Below are 18,366 nucleotides of genomic sequence, written 5' to 3'. Positions count from 1 at the left end.
CCTAACAAGACCATGGGTGCTGGTGGTTGGTGCCAGGTGGTGCAATATGAAAGGATACAGAATAGGTGTACAGGAGCATAATGATGCTAAGGTACAGCGTGTATACCCAGCGGGCCATGGGCTTGTTATTTGTGCTTCAGATGCCAGTTACCTAGAGGAAAATAATGACATCACTGCAGCATGGAGAAACAGTTAGCTTTGTGTGAAATCTCCAGAGAGAAGGTTGATGATCACATGGTCTGCTGGGGATTATACTGTATGCCAATGCAATGCCCTGCAGAACTGGCACAGCACTCTGCCCCCACTAATACCTCCTTCATTGCAGGATCTGAGGCCATTTGCAAAATGTTACTTATCTCTGCTGGATTGCTGGGCAAATACTCTACTCCAATTGAAGTGTTACTACTACTGACAGCCGCGTGTATATAGGGATTTCATCACATCACCTGTTCTGTGGAAAAGGTTTCGTCATAGCATAGTAGTATCTGGAAATCCGGAAACTTAGTGTCAGACGCGCACCCAGAGATGTAGCAAAGCCGAGTTTGCCATTTAACTATTTGTTAATACACTAAGATTTTGCATGCAGACTTATGTAAAAGCTTCTTTACAAATACCCAACTGTGTCAGAGGACAAACGTCATGCATATTCCACTCTGCTACATGTAAATGTTGTACAACAATATTGCATTGTATTCCTTATTCTAGTATTTGTATACAATACTGTTTGTAAAATATACCAGTAGATAGTGACAGTGTTTCCTTTACTTAGGTCCTCTGGGGGTTTGTCTTTGCAGGGGGCAGCCATGTTCGATCACGTGGGGATTACATTGCTGACGACCATTCATTGTGTGCATTTGTACACTTAACCCTGTTTTGTTAATAGCAGACCTCCCCGGGGGAGTCTCAGTGGGCTTAAACATAAAATAGACACCTTCTCGTTGATAGCAACTGACCATTGTATGTACAGACAATAGACAAAGGAACAATAGCCCATGTACGAGAGTCTGGTACGGTGAAGGTGTCAGTATCCACTCATGCTGTTATACAGTACTTACCACTATTGTTTGTTGGATTCCAGGACAGGGAGAAGTTTGTGGTTTACACTAACAGTTTAATCCGATTTAGAAGATGTCTTCTGTGAGGCGTCCAGAGCTACAGTACAGCAGTGATGAGAATGTGGCATTCTCTGTGTATACAGCGGCCATTGTAATGAGCTTATAATTAGGACAGCTGTTTTGTGACACTTGGCTGAGCATTAAAGTTCTCTATAGTCTGTAGGAATCAATGTGATATTAATCTTCTGGGGCTTTGAAAACCGGCAGCAAGTATTGAATGTACTTTCTCTACTGTGTATATATAATGAATGTCCCCTCCCCAGGCACCTACTCATGCATTGCAGAATTGTGATAAATTAATGCACTAGCACATTCAACATCCTTATATGATGATGAAAAGATGCCTACTGACTTTAAACGGGTTGTCCAGAAGTGGAATTAAAGTCTGCTTTTGCAGCTCAGCCTCATGAATTTAAAGGGGTTATCCAGTGCTACAAAAACATGGCGACTTTCTTCCAGAGACAGCACCACTCTTGTCTCCAGCTTGGGTGGGATTTTGTAACTCAGTTCCAGTAAAGTGAATGGAGCTTAAAGGTGTTATCCAGCGCTACAAAAACATGGTCACTTTCCCCCCTCTCTTGTCTCCAGTTCAGGTTTGGTTTGCAATTAAGCTCCATTTACTTCAATGGAACTGAGTTTCAAACCTCACCAAATCTGGAGACAAGAGAGGGGAAAAAGTGGACATGTTTTTGTAGCACTGGATAACCCCTTTAATTGCAAACCGCACCTAAGGAATGAGTGGTGCTGTCTCTGGAAGAAAGGAACCATGTTTTTGTAGCGCTGGCTAACCCCTTTAAGCCCTATTGTAAATAAATTTTTACAGAATCTTTAAGTGCGTTGCTTGAAGAAATATTGATAATCTAGCAATGAAATCTGTTGTTGCAGTATTGGTACAGTAACATATAGATCTCCACTGTTGTACCTGTTTTAGAAAAGCAGTTTGTATATTTGGGTTAAAATTCCAAATTACTAGAGCTTTCCAACTCTGCAATGCCTTGACAATATAATATCATAGTGAAGTGAACATAACCAGATTGCCACACTTTCAGACCCCTATAATATTACTATACTACTGCTAGTACTACTGTAATATCATAGTGAAGTGAACATAACCAGATTGTCACACTTTCAGACCCCTATAATATTACTATACTACTGCTAGTACTACTGTAATATCATAGTGAAGTGAACATAACCAGATTGCCACACTTTCAGACCCCTATAATATTACTATACTACTGCTAGTACTACTGTAATATCATAGTGAAGTGAACATAACCAGATTGTCACACGTTCAGACCCCTATAATATTACTATACTACTACTATACTACTGCTAGTACTACTGTAATATCATAGTGAAGTGAACATAACCAGATTGTCACACTTTCAGACCCCTATAATATTACTATACTACTGCTAGTACTACTGTAATATCATAGTGAAGTGAACATAACCAGATTGCCACACTTTCAGACCCCTATAATATTACTATACTACTACTATACTACTGCTAGTGCTACTGTAATATCATGGTAAAGTGAACATACCCAGATTGCCACACTTTCAGACCCCTATAATATTACTATACTACTATACTAATACTATACTACTTCTACTACTACTACTGTAATATCATGGTGAAGTGAACATAACCAGATTGCCACACTTCCAGGCCCTTATAGTATTTCCTGTTTGGAAAGCTGGCAGCAGGGAAGCTTGGGTAGTACGCTTATAACATGCTGTAACGCCTTCTGACAGTAGGGTAATTTGATGTGTCAGGTGATGTAATTACTGAAGAAGTATGCAGACATCTCAGTGACTGCTATTCTTCTTCAGGGTCTGCACCTTAGCACGTCATTGAGAAAGTCAGCTAGGGAAGCAATTGTTTGCTCAGCCATTCACGCTGTAAGAAAACAAACCAGACAAGACAATGGTTGCTATAAGCCAACACAGAGGTGATGGGTACAATGCAACACTGAATCACAATGCAGCAAAGTGAAAAGGAGCTAAGTATGCAAATCATATTCCTAAGGAACCTCAAGGCTTCTATAATCTGCACCAATGAGCTGATAGTCTCTTTGTATAATAGCAGTCTTTACATGTTAAATACTTGGTGCCTGCCATTATGTATACAGTAAATTCTGTTATATAGAAATGTATGAACATGGCTGAGCTTCATGTGAGCATGTTGTGCAGATGGCAGCATGAGCGTGGTCTCTTACGTAAACAGTGCCATAGTGCCAACCCTCACTTCTGTTCTAGAATTTCCTGAAGTCTTGGCCAGAGGAACTGGAATCAAGAGGAGCATTTTGCCTGTCAGTCCTTCTATTTTCAGTCCTATTGGCAAAGCTTAGATGGTGTTGAATCATTGTGGTACACTCATAATAGGCGTATGCTAATAAAATGGCAGCAATTCTTCCAGATCAGGGGTGTCAATCTCAGGCCCTCCAGCTGTTGCAAAACTACATTTTTCATCCTGCCTGAACAGCCAAAGCATGATGGAAATTGTAGTTTTGTAACAGCTGGAGGGCCTGAGTTTGACACCTCTGTTCTAGATGATACTTTTTTTTCTATGTTTGCCACTTGTATAAATTATCCATTCAAATGAGTATTCCAATCATTTATAATGTTAAGGCATATTAATGGATTCGATGTAACATTGTGATCAGTGAGGATATGACTACTGGGACCTCTGCCCATTTAGTAACATGCTTTATTGCAAGCCTTATGAATATAAAGATGGTGAACATTTCCAGACCCTATTCTTTGTATGGGACACATTTGTGAGCATGCTCTGTGGGCTCTTTCTACAGGATAGGGGGGCTGAGTTGTGAGGAACAGCTATTGTCTGTACCTGTTATCTCTATACTGGTGTCCCCTATTATTACTGTTCTCCTGGCTGTTTTTGACAGCACAGTTAGACTAGAGATGAGCGAACCTCAAGCATGCTCGAGTCCATCCGAATCCGATCGTTCGGCATTAGATTAGCGGTGGCTGCTGAATTTGGATAAAGCCCTAAGGCTATGTGAAAAAGATGGATATAGTCATTGGCTGTATCTATGTTTTCCAGACAACCTTAGAGCTTTATCCAAGTTCTGCAGCCCCTGCTAATCAAATGCAGAACGGTCGGGTTCGAATAGACTCGAGCATGCTCTAGGTTCGTTCATCTCTACTGTAGACCCATTGTCAATGATCTCTTCTGAATTGTGCCTGTGATGTGTCAGAAAATTGATACTGGTAACTGTATACAAAGGTGCGCATGCCCTTGAATCACAACCTGTGTTTGCTATGTTCCAATTATAGGTTAACGCGATCAATTTGCTTAATAGCACTTTACAGTAGAGTATAAGGGGCTAGCTGTTTGCGTACAGAGGTAATATATTGTGGAAATGACCTATGAAGGTTGAGGTACAGAATACTGTAATTATTAAAGAGCTGCAGGTTGAGCACCAGGGTTCTAGATGAACTCTTAAAAGCTGTAATTCTATTGCGTCCTGTCATACAAAATGAAATTTAAGAGCCACTAACTCATGTAACCTCAAATAAGGGCATTGGTCAGTGCTGTGCTGTTATGGCAGTAATGAATGGAAGCTGAGATAATACTCCCCGATGTGCCACCCATACATGCTTTTAGTAGGTCTGTAGATGTGGTGCTTCACACCCAAAATTCTAGTCTTAGTGGTTTGTATTGTATATTCTTTAAGACCACTGTTTTACTTAGTATTTGCATCATACAGATACCACTCTTTTATGACCGTGCCACTTTAATTCCCAAATAGTAGTTATGTTACATTTGTTCATGTAAACTTCCCCTCATTCTGGGCTAATTAGTCAAGTGGGCAATTCTACTCAGTTATTGACATGTGTGTATATACAGAGCTGTTAGTCACTTAGTAAGACCACCCACTTGACCGCTTAGCTCAGAATGAGCAGGTCAGTCCAGTTGCACTCTTCTCTTTTGCTCTAATAGTTGGCATAATGATGTCGCCACGTGAAGCCTCTTCCTTGAGCTGGTATCAGCCAGTAGAACAGCTTTAATTTTAAAAATAATAATAAAAAAATAACTTCTGCCTACTTAGGTTATAACATAATAAACTACACTGTATGCACCTTGCCCGTTTCAGCATCGGTGCTCCAGTCTAGTCCCTGTTTTTTTACCTACCCTGATGCTGTGCTGTGCTGTCCTGCCTATCCTAATGGCTTTCTCAACCCACCACTGCCTAAGTGATTGACAGGACAGCACATCATTAGAGTCACCAAACAGGAGCTGGAGGAGGCCAGGTGAGTACACTCTAGTTTATTATTTTATAAACTCAGCAGACATTGGAGACTCCGCTTCAGCTTAAAATATAATAATATATTTTTGGCCAACAAGGACAGGAGTGTGACTATTAGGAAATCATGCTTTTTGTCTCCCTATATATCATGGACTCAGTCCTAGAGTTCAGTGTATGTTTAGTACTTCTAGGATGCTATAGAGATGTTCATACAAAGACAAATAGTGCCCCCTTGCACCTGTGCAGTTTCAGTATACAGCATAATCTATTAGCTTCAGTGTATATTTGTTTTATACACAGATGAAGAGTAATCTATAAATATGTCATGTTAGCAGCAGCATGTATACAAGGTCTTCCTATCCTCCTTTTGAATCCATCTTGAGGCGTCCTTTCATTGACCTTAAGCTAACCTCACGCATTCAGTCTCTTGTGGCTTTACAGTTCATAACATTTCTATGTGCGGTTCCTGTGCAGCTCTCCAGGCCATCTGTGCCCATCAGTGTAATTGCAGGGATTCCAGTAACCCAGCGCTTCCTCCCCACAGTGGCCACCTCGCTGCAATGTCTGCTGCAGGCTGACGGCCCCCTGCTAGAGAAGTGTCCTAATGCCATTGACTTAACCCTCTCCTAGCTGGATCCAAATGATCATGCTCCTTACACTTCTACATAACTGAGTGCCGTCTTCACAGAAATCCTTACAATTCCTAGACATGAATGAAAGAAGTCTGATAACATAAGAATTTATAATCATTAAAGGTGGATATCAGTGTCTATCTATCTATCTATCTATCTATCTATCTATCTATCTATCTATCTATCTACCCCACATTTTTGTGCAGTTTACCATTCTCTTCACTTCAGGAGGAAGGGACCAAAGCTAGGCTGTTTACCGGCACTATTCACACCTAGGGGGAGATTTATCAAACATGGTGAAATAGGCTTAGTTGCCCCTAGCAACCAATCAGATTCCACCTTTCATATTCAAATGATAATAGATTGTAAGCCCTGTGTAACTTTTCTTTCCTTCTCTAGCCAATCACAGAGCTCACTTTACAGTCACTTTAAGCTATGCCTCTTCTTGCCATACCTCCATCTTGTAGCATAAGTGTATTGTGTATTGTGCATTGTAAAAAGTGATACAAAGTGATGAAAGTTGTTTTGTTTTTTTACTCTTTCCCATTGTTTTTACAAATCCTATGTTTTTCTAGACTGTTGTGTTTTATATCAGTGACTGCATCTAGTTCATTATTAATATACCTATTTCTGCAAACCATGAAATATCCCATAAATTGTGTGCGCTCCCCATTGTCTTATATGTATGTTAAAGCTTCTCTACAAGCTGGCAATGTTTGCACAGTCAAGTAACCTCTAAGCAGCTGCCATAGGATGTGGTCAACATTTTAATCTATTTCCATGGCGTACTGCTTAAAGTAACAGGTCATATGCAACAGAACTGGTACTTCCACTCTATCTTCCAGGAAACCAAATGCCAAAGTTGATTTCCTTAGGTGTGTATAGCGCCAGTATATTTATATTTATAACTACTTCCATCAGTCCCTATGGAGGCTCATAATAATTTCCATAATAATTTCCAATAATGTCACAGTCCATGCACATGTCTCCCTGGTTGGATTAAAAGTAGTGAACCACTGGTCTACCTAAAATCAATAAAAAATATATATTTTTGTTATAACCTTTTAAAACTGGAGAAAGCGATCAGTGTTCCGCCAAGAAATGTCAAGCCAATGTGATTCTTCCTGGTTTATTGATCTGTGATCCGTGTGTGTTCTTGACAACTGTATTTCTATTTGAGTCGTTCACAGCAGTCCTCTCCACATGGAAGTCTCTTACGTAGTTCCGTCCTGGGGTGTCGGCCCTCTAAGCCTAGGATAGAAGCATTAGCTGCTTACAGCTGATGTCTACCTATTATACTGTAGTGCCATACAAGTGGTAATGCCTTGTGTGTGAGGAAAGAAAGTGACGGAGATAATAGGTGCAATTACTCCATCCAAGGCCTGTGATTTCAACAATAGAAACCTGCACTTTCCTTCCAGCTGGCATTGGTTGAATGTGATGATTTCCCTTTAAAATGTGCTTTTAGCTACATGGGTGTATTAGACCAGCTGTGCCCGGCTGAAGGATCTGGTCACTTGCTGCGGCTCTGCTGTGGATTTTCTGCAACTGATTATAAAATATTGATTTGTTTTGGTGCAGATCCACAGCAAATGTGCAGCATATGAATGTACCCCAGGGGGTCTTCTGTCTTTAGGAATAAAATATTTTTTATTGAATAGTAAGTAAAAGTTATAATATACTTTCTGTATCAGTTCCTTGTAGTTTACAAGGCCAATGCTTGCTGATGTTGCTGACGAACCTTTATTCCAGGACATGGAAATTTTGTCCTGGTCATGTGATGGATACACAGGTCAGGCTCAGTACAGGTATCAGTGCTATCTCTTGTCATGATCCAAGTACTTACAGGACAGATTCATATCCTCTGCAAGTAACTTTTGAAGATTGCTACTGCATGCATAATAGCGATCTTAGCTGAAACCGAAATGCCCCTTTAAATTGTAACACTTATTTTGATGTATAAGAACACACTACACAAGTGGAGAAAAGTAAAGCCCCTATTACACACGGCGATCTCTGTCAGGTCAGCGCTCACTTGCTCCTCTTTGTCTAGGAAGCCCATAGGAGATAGAGGCGGTCTGTTACATGGAGCAACGGCAGCAGATCGTTGCGATCCTCCTCATTTGTCTTTCAACATGTTGAAAGACATGAAAAGACAATGAGCACTTGACATATGGCATGTCGGCTGATCGTTGCCTTCTATTACACAAAGTGATTATCTTCCATAATGGCCGATAATCGTCCCGACTTCCCCCTAGCTTCTCTTGATCCAATCAACCTTCTACAAACTATTATAGAACAGCTGCTGTACGTCCTACAGGAAGTGGTGTATTATTTCCAGTGTGACACAGTGCTCTCTGCTGCCACCTCTGTCCATGACAGGAACTGTGTAGAGCCGTAACAAATTGCCATAGAAAACCTCTCCTGCTCTTGACAGTTCCCGACATGGACAGAGGTGGCAGCAGAGAGCACTGTGTCAGGCTGGAAAGAATACACCATTCCCTGAAGGACATACAGTAGCTGATAAATACTGAAAGACTTAAAGAGAACCAATCATGGGCGAAAATTATTATTTTTTTTGATAATTAGATTAAAATTGTTATTTTATTAATATTTGTAATTTGAATTAATAACTTTTACGGCCACGTTTTCGCAACATACTTATTTTCTTTTCCTGTCTCGCGCCGGCTCTTTTGAAAAGAGACGGCACGCAACAGGAAGCTCCCGGCATGCCGAGCGGCGGGAAGGGCTCCCATGAGCCTTTGCCACCGCTCTGTAAATACACAGTGATCCCGCACTATACAGCGCCAGATCGCTGTGTATGAATGCCCTAACTGAGCCTCTTAGCTTATCTCTGAAGATACAGACTGCCTGTGCAGTCTGTATCTTATGCTTTTACCTAATCCTGTATAGCGGAGCAGTAAGGCCGGGGGCGGCCATCTTGATGACGTCAGTGGTGCGTTCCAGCGCTTGAACGCAAGGGACGTAATCAAGATGGCGCCCGGCTTTACTGCACCGCTACAGAGGAGTGGGTAAAGTATAAGATACAGACTGCACAGGCAGTCTGTATCTTCAGAAATAAACTTCATGAAGATACAGACTGCCTTTGCAGTCTGTATGTTATACTTTACCTACTCCTCTGTAGCGGTTCAGTAAAGCCGGGCGCCATCTTGATTACATCCCTTGCGTTCCAGCGCTGGAACGCACCACTGTGACGTCATCAAGATGGCCGCCCCCGGCCTTACTTCTCTGCTATACTGGATTAGGTAAAAGCATAAGATACAGACTGCACAGGCAGTCTGTATCTTCAGGAATAGACTTGGGGACAGAGAATCTTTTATTATAGGGACAGTTAATTTCAGGTGATTGGTTCTCTTTAAGTTTTGTTTTTTTGTTTTTTATAAATCTATAACTCTCTGACACCAGTTGATTAAAAAAAAAACACTTTTAAGTCATCCAATGGGTGGCCTGCCTCTTTTCTATCTTGACATGTTTGTGATCTGTTCTATTGTATACATAAATGGTTCTGCTGCTCAATACTACAGGGATCAGTAAAGAAAATGCTCATGTATGCAAAGACTGAAACAATGCGGTAATAGAGCTCAGAATACAGAGCCCATATGCATCTCACAGTCTGCATGGTCCTTTATAGTGGTCCTACATGAAAAGCCAACTCTGGGGTGACAGCTACCTCTCTAAAGTGTATACCATCTACAGCTCCCTGTAATCCTTCCTACTTTTCTCCTCCTATGTATATATCATATTTTTAGTATTTAAAAACATTGTTTTCCTAATCTCTAGTGTCTGTTGTTTCCATGGTTACTGTGCAGTCAATGCTGTGCTCTGGGGAGACATCCATTTTAACCTCGGCACTGGGGATTCCAGCTGAAACCATCAGTCTTCAGCTTTGCGGTGTGAAAAGGGCCGGCAAATGTCATCTCTTACCCTATTTACAGAAGGCAGTAGACAGCATATAGAGAAGCAATGTCTGCCGCTGGATTATATATTTAGCACTGCTAAATACATGCATGGAAGAAGCATCCGAAAGCCTAGATAATATTTCTGGTATATGCCACATGCACCAATTTAGAGTCATTTTATAGCGTACCAATCACTAGAGCTCTTTGCATAAATGAGTAGTACATGTGATTATAGCAGTCTGTGTTGTATCATAGGGGAAAGAGGTATCGTCCTCAATTTCCAGCAGGTTCTCTGTAAATCTGCAGACGCTACGTTTGGACTCTCCATGGTAAGAGAGTAAGGTGTAGACAAAGAACTGGTTGTATCTGCGGACACTCTCGGTGTGTTTCTGTATGAATGTTTTTTTTTTTTTTTGGGGGGGTGGGGGATGGGGAGTTTGGGTTATAGGCATAACACTATAGAATGTGTGGGAAGCAGGAAAAATCAAGGACAAAGGAGCCTTCCCATCCAAGGGAAAGTGAGTGGTTTACACCGAAAAAAAACAATCTTAAAGTGACCTGTCATGACAAAAGCAAATATACAGTTAATGCCTGTATGTAAGTATTCTGCCGACTTTTATTTTAATTTCACGGTTCCAGCAGCTTGTTTAATGCCCCATTGTGCTTCTCATGCTTCTGCATTGCTCTCTGAGCTGGTGGGCGGGCCTTTCTTTATCAGTTAGATGTGTCATCTGCAGCAGTGCACGGCTGCTGGCCAATTGGCATTCAGCTTTCCTTGGTCAACTGACATCATTTCCTGCATTTGGTCTTTCTTTTGCTGTTACTAAAGACCCAATGACCTTAGTGCCAGAGCCTTGACTGCAGTTTTCCAGTAAGGGAGAAAGCTAGTGGTCAAATTTATAGCATTGTATTTTATATAGTAAATGTACAAAGAAATAAATGAAGTGAATTGCAAACAAACTAAAGGAGTACTTTCAGCAGGTTAGACGAATCTAACCTGCTAAAAGCTCCCTATAGCGCACGGGGTGCTAAGGAGGAAGTTATGTGTGTTACCTTCCTCCTCGGCGCCGGACCTGCGCTGTTAGTCGGTGTAATCTTGGGCTGTGAGCACTGTTAGAGCCACTGACCCACCCCCACGGCATCATCTGGCCCACCTGCTTCATCCAAATAAACACAAAACATTGTGGGGAATTTTATAGCAATTGTCTGATGTAAACAATTCCCCACAATATTTTGTGTATGTTTTAGTGAACAATTTAGCAATTTTTTTTAGCAATTGCTTAAGTGCAAAAATTTGGGACTTTTCCTATATTTTTAGATCAGTTTTTTGATGACAGTATTGATAAATTTCTAACATTGTCTTTAAAAATGCGATAGGAAAATGTATGTTAGTGCTTGTTTGTGTGTGTGTGTGTGTATATATATATATGCAAAAAAGGGGTCCGTGGAGCCTCAGTTACGAGTCTCAAAACACGGGAATAGCCAGATATCCCTCTCTCCAGAGAAGGAAGCCCATTGCCAAGGGGTGCCTCCTAGTGGGGAGAGCACCAAACCACTCTGATATGTAGTCCCTCAGGTCCTCACTCTGTTGCGAGCTTTAGGACCTAAATAGGGAAATACCAGGGTGGCCCCTGTAAGTCAAAGTCTAACTCTGTGGCGAGTATAACGACATAAGACAAGGGTTACCAAGGCTAGGCATCCATCCACAGACTGCAGTTTCGGGGTATTTGCCCCTCGTCAGTGTGGAGCAGGATTCTGGCTACTGGGGCAATGATAAATAGACCAACAAAACACAACAATCACTGAACTCAGGGAGAACAGTGAAAATTTCCAATGGAGTACTCATTTACGAGTCTCCATTGATTGTCCCATACAAAATTTAAATATGCAAAAAAGGGGTCCGTGGAGCCTCAGTTACGAGTCTCAAAACACGGGAATAGCCAGATATCCCTCTCTCCAGAGAAGGAAGCCCATTGCCAAGGGGTGCCTCCTAGTGGGGAGAGCACCAAACCACCCTGATATGTAGTCCCTCAGGTCCTCACTCTGTTGCGAGCTTTAGGACCTAAATAGGGAAATACCAGGGTGGCCCCTGTTTTGTGTATATATATATATATATATATATATATATATATATATATATATTTTTTTTTTTTTAATAAAGCGTAATAAAGCAAGTGGCCATCAGTGTGTCCTTGTACCCTTACGATTGTTTGCTGACACAAGTGATGTATTTTTAGAATAATGACACGCTACATGTAGGCTTTTCTTATAATACTATTTAGCATTTACGTTTCCCACTTACGGTAATATATCAGTCTTTTCTGGAGTCGGGGGATGGGTGCTGTTAGAAGGATAAAACATGCTTGGCTTGTAACACACAATGCATGAACCTCTATGCCCGGAATAATAAAATATTGCAGTTAGCAATTGGACATGAAAGGCCTGGGTCTTAAGGCCATAACATTTAAGTACATTAGAGCCTAAAATGATTTGTATTTCAGGTCATGCCTGCTGATGTAAGCAGATGGGTAATTCAGCTGAGTGCAGGTGAAGACATTTCATTTAGTAGAATGTGGTAATCTCTTCTAGTGTTCAGCATTAATGATGATTCCCACTTAGATGTGTGCTGTAATTTATCCATTGATGCTACCAGCTTGTCTGGTAAAGGGGTTATCCATCTTCATGTAAGTTTAATGCCTTGTCTTGCACATGATTATAATACATCAGCTTGCACATCCTGACTGATATTAAAGTGTACTCAGTGTGTAGTATATGAAAACTTTGCTAAGGATTTTGTTAAGGGTTTGGTTCTCAACAAAAGTTTTGACTTTACCGCTGTTCCTTTGAGTCCAGGCTGCTCCATAGACCTATTATGGAGCCTCCTGGATATAGACCACTGCGAGTGCGGAAATGGAAAGGGCTACCACGTGCTTCACCATGCTCTTTTCTGATACATGGGGGTATCATCACTGTTCAAAACCTTTGACATGTCAAAAGTTAGTTTTTTTTTTCAGATCCCAGTTGTCCATGTGGGTTTACAGAACAAAGAACAGGGTTGGAGTTTTGCCATCCTACTTTGGCACCATTAAAAGGCCGTGAAACAGGAAATGTGATAAAGATTTTGTATAACATTTGAAAGGTGTTGCAAAAACTGCTCTATGGATGTAGTCCCCACACGGATACCCCAGTGCATGTTGTGTTTTTTTTTGTAGAGGTACATTAATATGGAAACAAAGAGCATTTATACACCGGCCTAGGATGTGTCAAGTCCATGAGCCTTTTAATACCAACTCCTGGTGTAAATTATAGTACATCTGGTAAGCCATGGAGGCCTGGTTCTCTGTGTGGAGTCCATCACACTTTCTAGTAGCTACTAAACCTCAGTGCCCTTCAAGTTCAGAGTTAATACCCAGTTGTGTGTTCCATTCTAGTGCAACAAACATACGACCTCTACATCAGTTGAGCTGTGTATAACATATATTGCCAACACTTAGGTTCTTCCTATAGTGTAGAGTGGAGAACTGCTGTAAAAAGCATCTCCAACTTCAGCAGACTTTTCTGGAAAGAGGGGCAGGCAGACCACCAGATCAGCCGATTGCTACACTCTTTCGAATGGGAGAACCTCTTTCATGAATAGTTGAGGCAATGCTCGGAGCTTCTGGTCCCAGATGAAACAAGGTCTCCTCACAGAAAAATAGAAATCTCCCTCCTGACCTCAGATCACTGTTATAATGTCAGAATTGGCATAGTGGACCTGTAATAATGTTTGTCCCAAAATGGACAGAGAAGCTTTAGTTTCTGCCTCCAAACAGATGAGAGAAGGTATTATTTAGTGTGTGTGAACTCTGGCCTAAACAATACCATTATTATGCAGTACGTTTGAACCTTGGCATAAGGTATTTTCTGAGTACAGTGGAGTGACGCATTAACCAGATAGCATCTCACATTAACAGCCAGGATAATAATCAATGTCTCACCTGTTCTCATAGTTAGATATACAAAGCCTCATAACCCCTTGTATCTTGTATGGAAATCTGTTAATTGATGAGTTCTGGTAGAAAGTCACTTGTCACATAATGACTACAATGAGGATTATTGAAGAAATCGCAAGAGATTATGATGTTTATTTCCAGAAACAGCGCCCCTCTTGTCCATAGCCTGTGCCAGGAATTGCAGCTCATCCCCCCCCCCTTATGTAATACAATTATTTTAGAATAGCTAACTTTTCTTTTCTCGTCTTGTTTTTATTTCCCTTTCTGCATGCTTCTTTATAAAAATGTATTTAAAATAGATTCCATTATATTCCTAGGTAATATGCCAGAAGGTCTAGATAGTCATCATGTTTCTATGGCACTGTTAGAATCTATTTGCCTGTGAACAATCACAAACTTTTCACTGGCCTATTGAGTTATATGGGCACCTCCATGCCACAAATACAGACCATATAAGTGCAGGTCCTATTTTTGTCTTTGTAGATTTAGATCTAGAACCTAAAAAAAAAAAACCTGCTTTGTGCACAAGCATATCAGTGGGTCCCCATTTTATCTGCAGTTGTGGATCCGCTACTTATGGGAGTAGGTTTAAAGGGGTTTTTCAGGTTTAGTACAACATGGCAGCTTTATTCCAGAAACAGCATCCCTCAAGTCCTCATTTCCATTGAAGTGAATGGATCTGAATTGTAATATCACACGCGACCTAGGGACAGGGATGGTGTTGTTTTTACAAGAAAGTAGCCATGCCTTTTTTAATACTGGATAACCCCTTTAAAGATTGGAGGGAGACTTAAGATATCAAATAGTTAACTAATTAATATAGTTTGTTATGTAGTTAAATAGCTTGACTTAACGCGATACAATTGTGCCATGCTGGGACACGTGTTGGCTAAGTGTTCTTCACTGTAATACTGTATCTACAAAGCATACTAATTTAGAGCCACTTAGATTTGTCAGAAAAGTGCACTTACTGCAGCTCTGTTGTTACCAGTTCACTGCAGAAATACCAAATCAATTTCCTGTGGAAAATAGAATATTGGGTACGTAGTTCCAATCACATTTTGGGGTCAGCATTTGGTAGATGTGGTAATCCTCGTATTAAATTAACACAAGCCTCTCCATTATACCTCCATGAAAATGCTGTTCTTCAACTTCTTGCAGACATCTAAAGGGAAATTTTGCTTTTCGAAACAGCGCCACATTTATCTGTGGATTCTGTATGGTGTTGCAGCTCAGTCCCATTCATTTGAATTGCAGTGGACAGAGCCTTTCATCTAATCTCATACATCCTCTTTAACTGTTTAAAATGAAAACATCAGAGAGAACTGTAACCTGAGATGGAATAATGTCCTCATCTTTGGACTGGCCTCTTGGGACGGGTCTTATTTCCTCTTCTGCGTGTCAATAAATGATAGAGAACCAGCAGTAAATAAGATCCCTAGTACAAGCTGCTCTGAAAACTATATTCAGACTAAACCATAAGAGGGTGCTTAGATGTTTCCAAGGGACTCTCTAAATGGGATGATCAATAATGGGTTATCATCTTTACTGGGCTTAAGTGCGGCGTAATGGACTTTGGTTACTAAAATGGCGCATAGCAATATATTCACCACAGCCCACTCTTTGTGAAAAGGCGTCTTGGCACAAAAGATTAAGTTTTGACTGATTGATACTTTGTTTATGCCGCATTAAAACAGTGCAAGAAGAATTTCTACTGGTAGAGGAATACAGATTAAATCAGCCAGGTTATGTAACTTTTATGACATAGGATATATCCTGATGAACTTCTGTGACTGCATTGTATCTGATGAAACTTATATTCATATTTAGTGTTTTTTTTCCCGCAAATTTGACTGGATTTAAGCTTTTGCATTACAGTTCTTAATGAGTGGGAAGAGAATTAGAAAACCATTGTTATGTCACATGTTATGGTCCATGAGAGTTTCTGCTTGACATGGACGAAATTTACAGGATTTACTTGTACTTCTACTTTTGCTGTTATAGCGTAACAATCACTGGTCGTTAACAGTTTTGCTTCTTGTAGTAGGTACACATTGAAATTCGCACATCGTAGTGTCTTGTCTTGTCAGTGCTGGCCAGCAGACAGAAGAGGTGAATTTTTGAAACAAAAAAAGGAACAGAAAGATTAACTTAAATTAATACTGTGACTGTAAAAAAATATGACGTGAAAAGTTTTGATCGGTCAAAGTATTTAACCAATCGTTAGATAAAGCCGGGAGTAGCACTCAGCGAAGTGCTTCACTCCCCAGTTCATGCCTTTTCTGACTTAGGGCCCTATTACACGGGACGATTATCGTGCGAAAAATCGTTAAATCGTTCGAATTTAAATGATCGTTCTGTATATTTGCAGACAACGATTGAAAAATCGTTCGTGTGTCGTTGATCGTTGATTTAGATTTGAACCTAAAATTATCGTTAATCGTTCGCTGTATTTCCACGTTCGTTCGCTCAAGTTCCGCCTTTTTTCACTAATCGTTCAGTGTAATTGCACATTGTTCATTGTTTTTCTGGGATCTGAAGGAATAAACGGTCATAGTAACGATCGCAACTAATGATTATCGCTCTGTGTAATATGGTGAACGATTTTAGGTTAATGATAAACAAGCCCAAAACCAGGAACCAGGATAAATCTCTCTGTGTAAATGCACCCTTAGTCGTTAATTGTTAAAAACCGCTCAGTGTAATAGGACCCTAAGGGTTACTAAGCTATTACACTGGGCCATTTTTAACGACTAACGAAAAACTAGCGAACGATTAATGATAATTTTAGGTTCAAATCTAAATCAACGACATATGAACGATTTTCCAATCGTTGCCTGCAATTACACAGAACGATTATCGTTTAAATTCGAAAGATTTAACGTTTTTTCGCACTATAATCGTCCCGTGTAATAGGGCCCTTACTGCGGCAGTCTCCCTTGTAAGTGTCTGAAGACAATCTCCTGCGGGGAGACTAAGAGCGCAGGTCTGAGTTGTGGAGTGGAAGGCTTAGCATTACACTTCTGCCTGTATCTAATGATTGCTAGGGCTCTAAAAACCCAGGTATTGACTTTTGTCTCTAGGACTAATCAAAAGTTGTTGTTTTTTTTTTAATGTGACAGGGACACTTTAAATGTTCCCCGTGGTGTCAACTAACTTTTGTCTAGAAAGAAATTTACTGGAGTAAGATGGATTGTGGCTGGATTACTTTGGTATTTTGATGAGTATATTTAGCCGAATCCAGGGGTGTGGGACAGACACAGAGAAAAATTATAATTGAAACATTTCTAGTCCTTTGGATTCACTCTTGGTTTTGGCAAAAAAAAAAATAATCAAAATGAGGACCAGATACTGACCAAAATATATATGTGAACTCCTTAAAGGGGTATTCCCCCCCCAATTTTTTTTTGCATTAATACATTGCCCACCCATAGCTTTCCATCTTTCCAATATAGAGTTATTATGGATTCTGCACAGTTTTGCTGTTATCTAGATGCATCCACCCCCAGTGATTGCATAGAATCATCACATCTCAGTCCAACCCGACACGCTCCCCGCTCCTGGCCCCGACCCTCCGAGACGGCATCACGTGTCCTCAGTCTCTTCAATGGGCTGGGTTCTAACCCAGCACACTGAAGTGAGTGAGGACATTGACTGCTGCTGATCAGTGTCTCCCGACTCCCTCCCCCCAGGTCACCTTTGTACCCCCCACCACTGAGCTCACCTGTGGCCCCCGCAAGCAGTCCCGGTGATCCGTGCAGATCGCCCCCCCCCCCCCCCCCAGGACTCACCAGCAACGGCGGCGGCACCCGCTCACACAACCGACCCCCGCCTCTGCTATATCAATCATTTGGCTCGGCTATATCGCTCACTCTCAGCTCAGCTATATCGCTCACTCTCGGCTATATCGCTCACTCTCGGCTCGGCTATATCGCTCACTCTCGGCTCGGCTATATCGCTCACTCTCGGCTCGGCTATATCGCTCACTCTCGGCTCGGCTATATCGCTCACTCCGCTCGGCTCGGCTATATCGCTCACTCCGCTCGGCTCGGCTATATCGCTCACTCCGCTCGGCTATATCGCTCACTCCGCTCGGCTCGGCTATATCGCTCACTCCGCTCGGCTCGGCTATATCGCTCACTCCGCTCGGCTCGGCTATATCGCTCACTCCGCTCGGCTCGGCTATATCGCTCACTCCGCTCGGCTCGGCTATATCGCTCACTCCGCTCGGCTCGGCTATATCGCTCACTCCGCTCGGCTCGGCTATATCGCTCACTCCGCTCGGCTCGGCTATATCGCTCACTCCGCTCGGCTCGGCTATATCGCTCACTCCGCTCGGCTCGGCTATATCGCTCACTCCGCTCGGCTCTGCTATATCGCTCACTCCGCTCGGCTCTGCTATATCGCTCACTCCGCTCGGCTCTGCTA

General features: G+C 41.5%; 1 protein-coding gene across 4 annotated transcripts in view; it reads left to right on the top strand.

Annotated features, from left to right (window-relative positions):
• MARCHF8 (membrane associated ring-CH-type finger 8) overlaps nucleotides 1-18,366 on the top strand; it is a 177,672-nt gene that overhangs the window by 121,703 nt on the left and 37,603 nt on the right. The window lies entirely within an intron of this gene.

This window comes from Dendropsophus ebraccatus, chromosome 8, assembly GCF_027789765.1.
Source record: "Dendropsophus ebraccatus isolate aDenEbr1 chromosome 8, aDenEbr1.pat, whole genome shotgun sequence".
Lineage (NCBI taxonomy): Eukaryota > Metazoa > Chordata > Amphibia > Anura > Hylidae > Dendropsophus > Dendropsophus ebraccatus.
The sequence above is the reverse complement of the archived record's forward strand: the minus strand, read 5'-3'. Positions and strand labels throughout refer to the sequence as shown.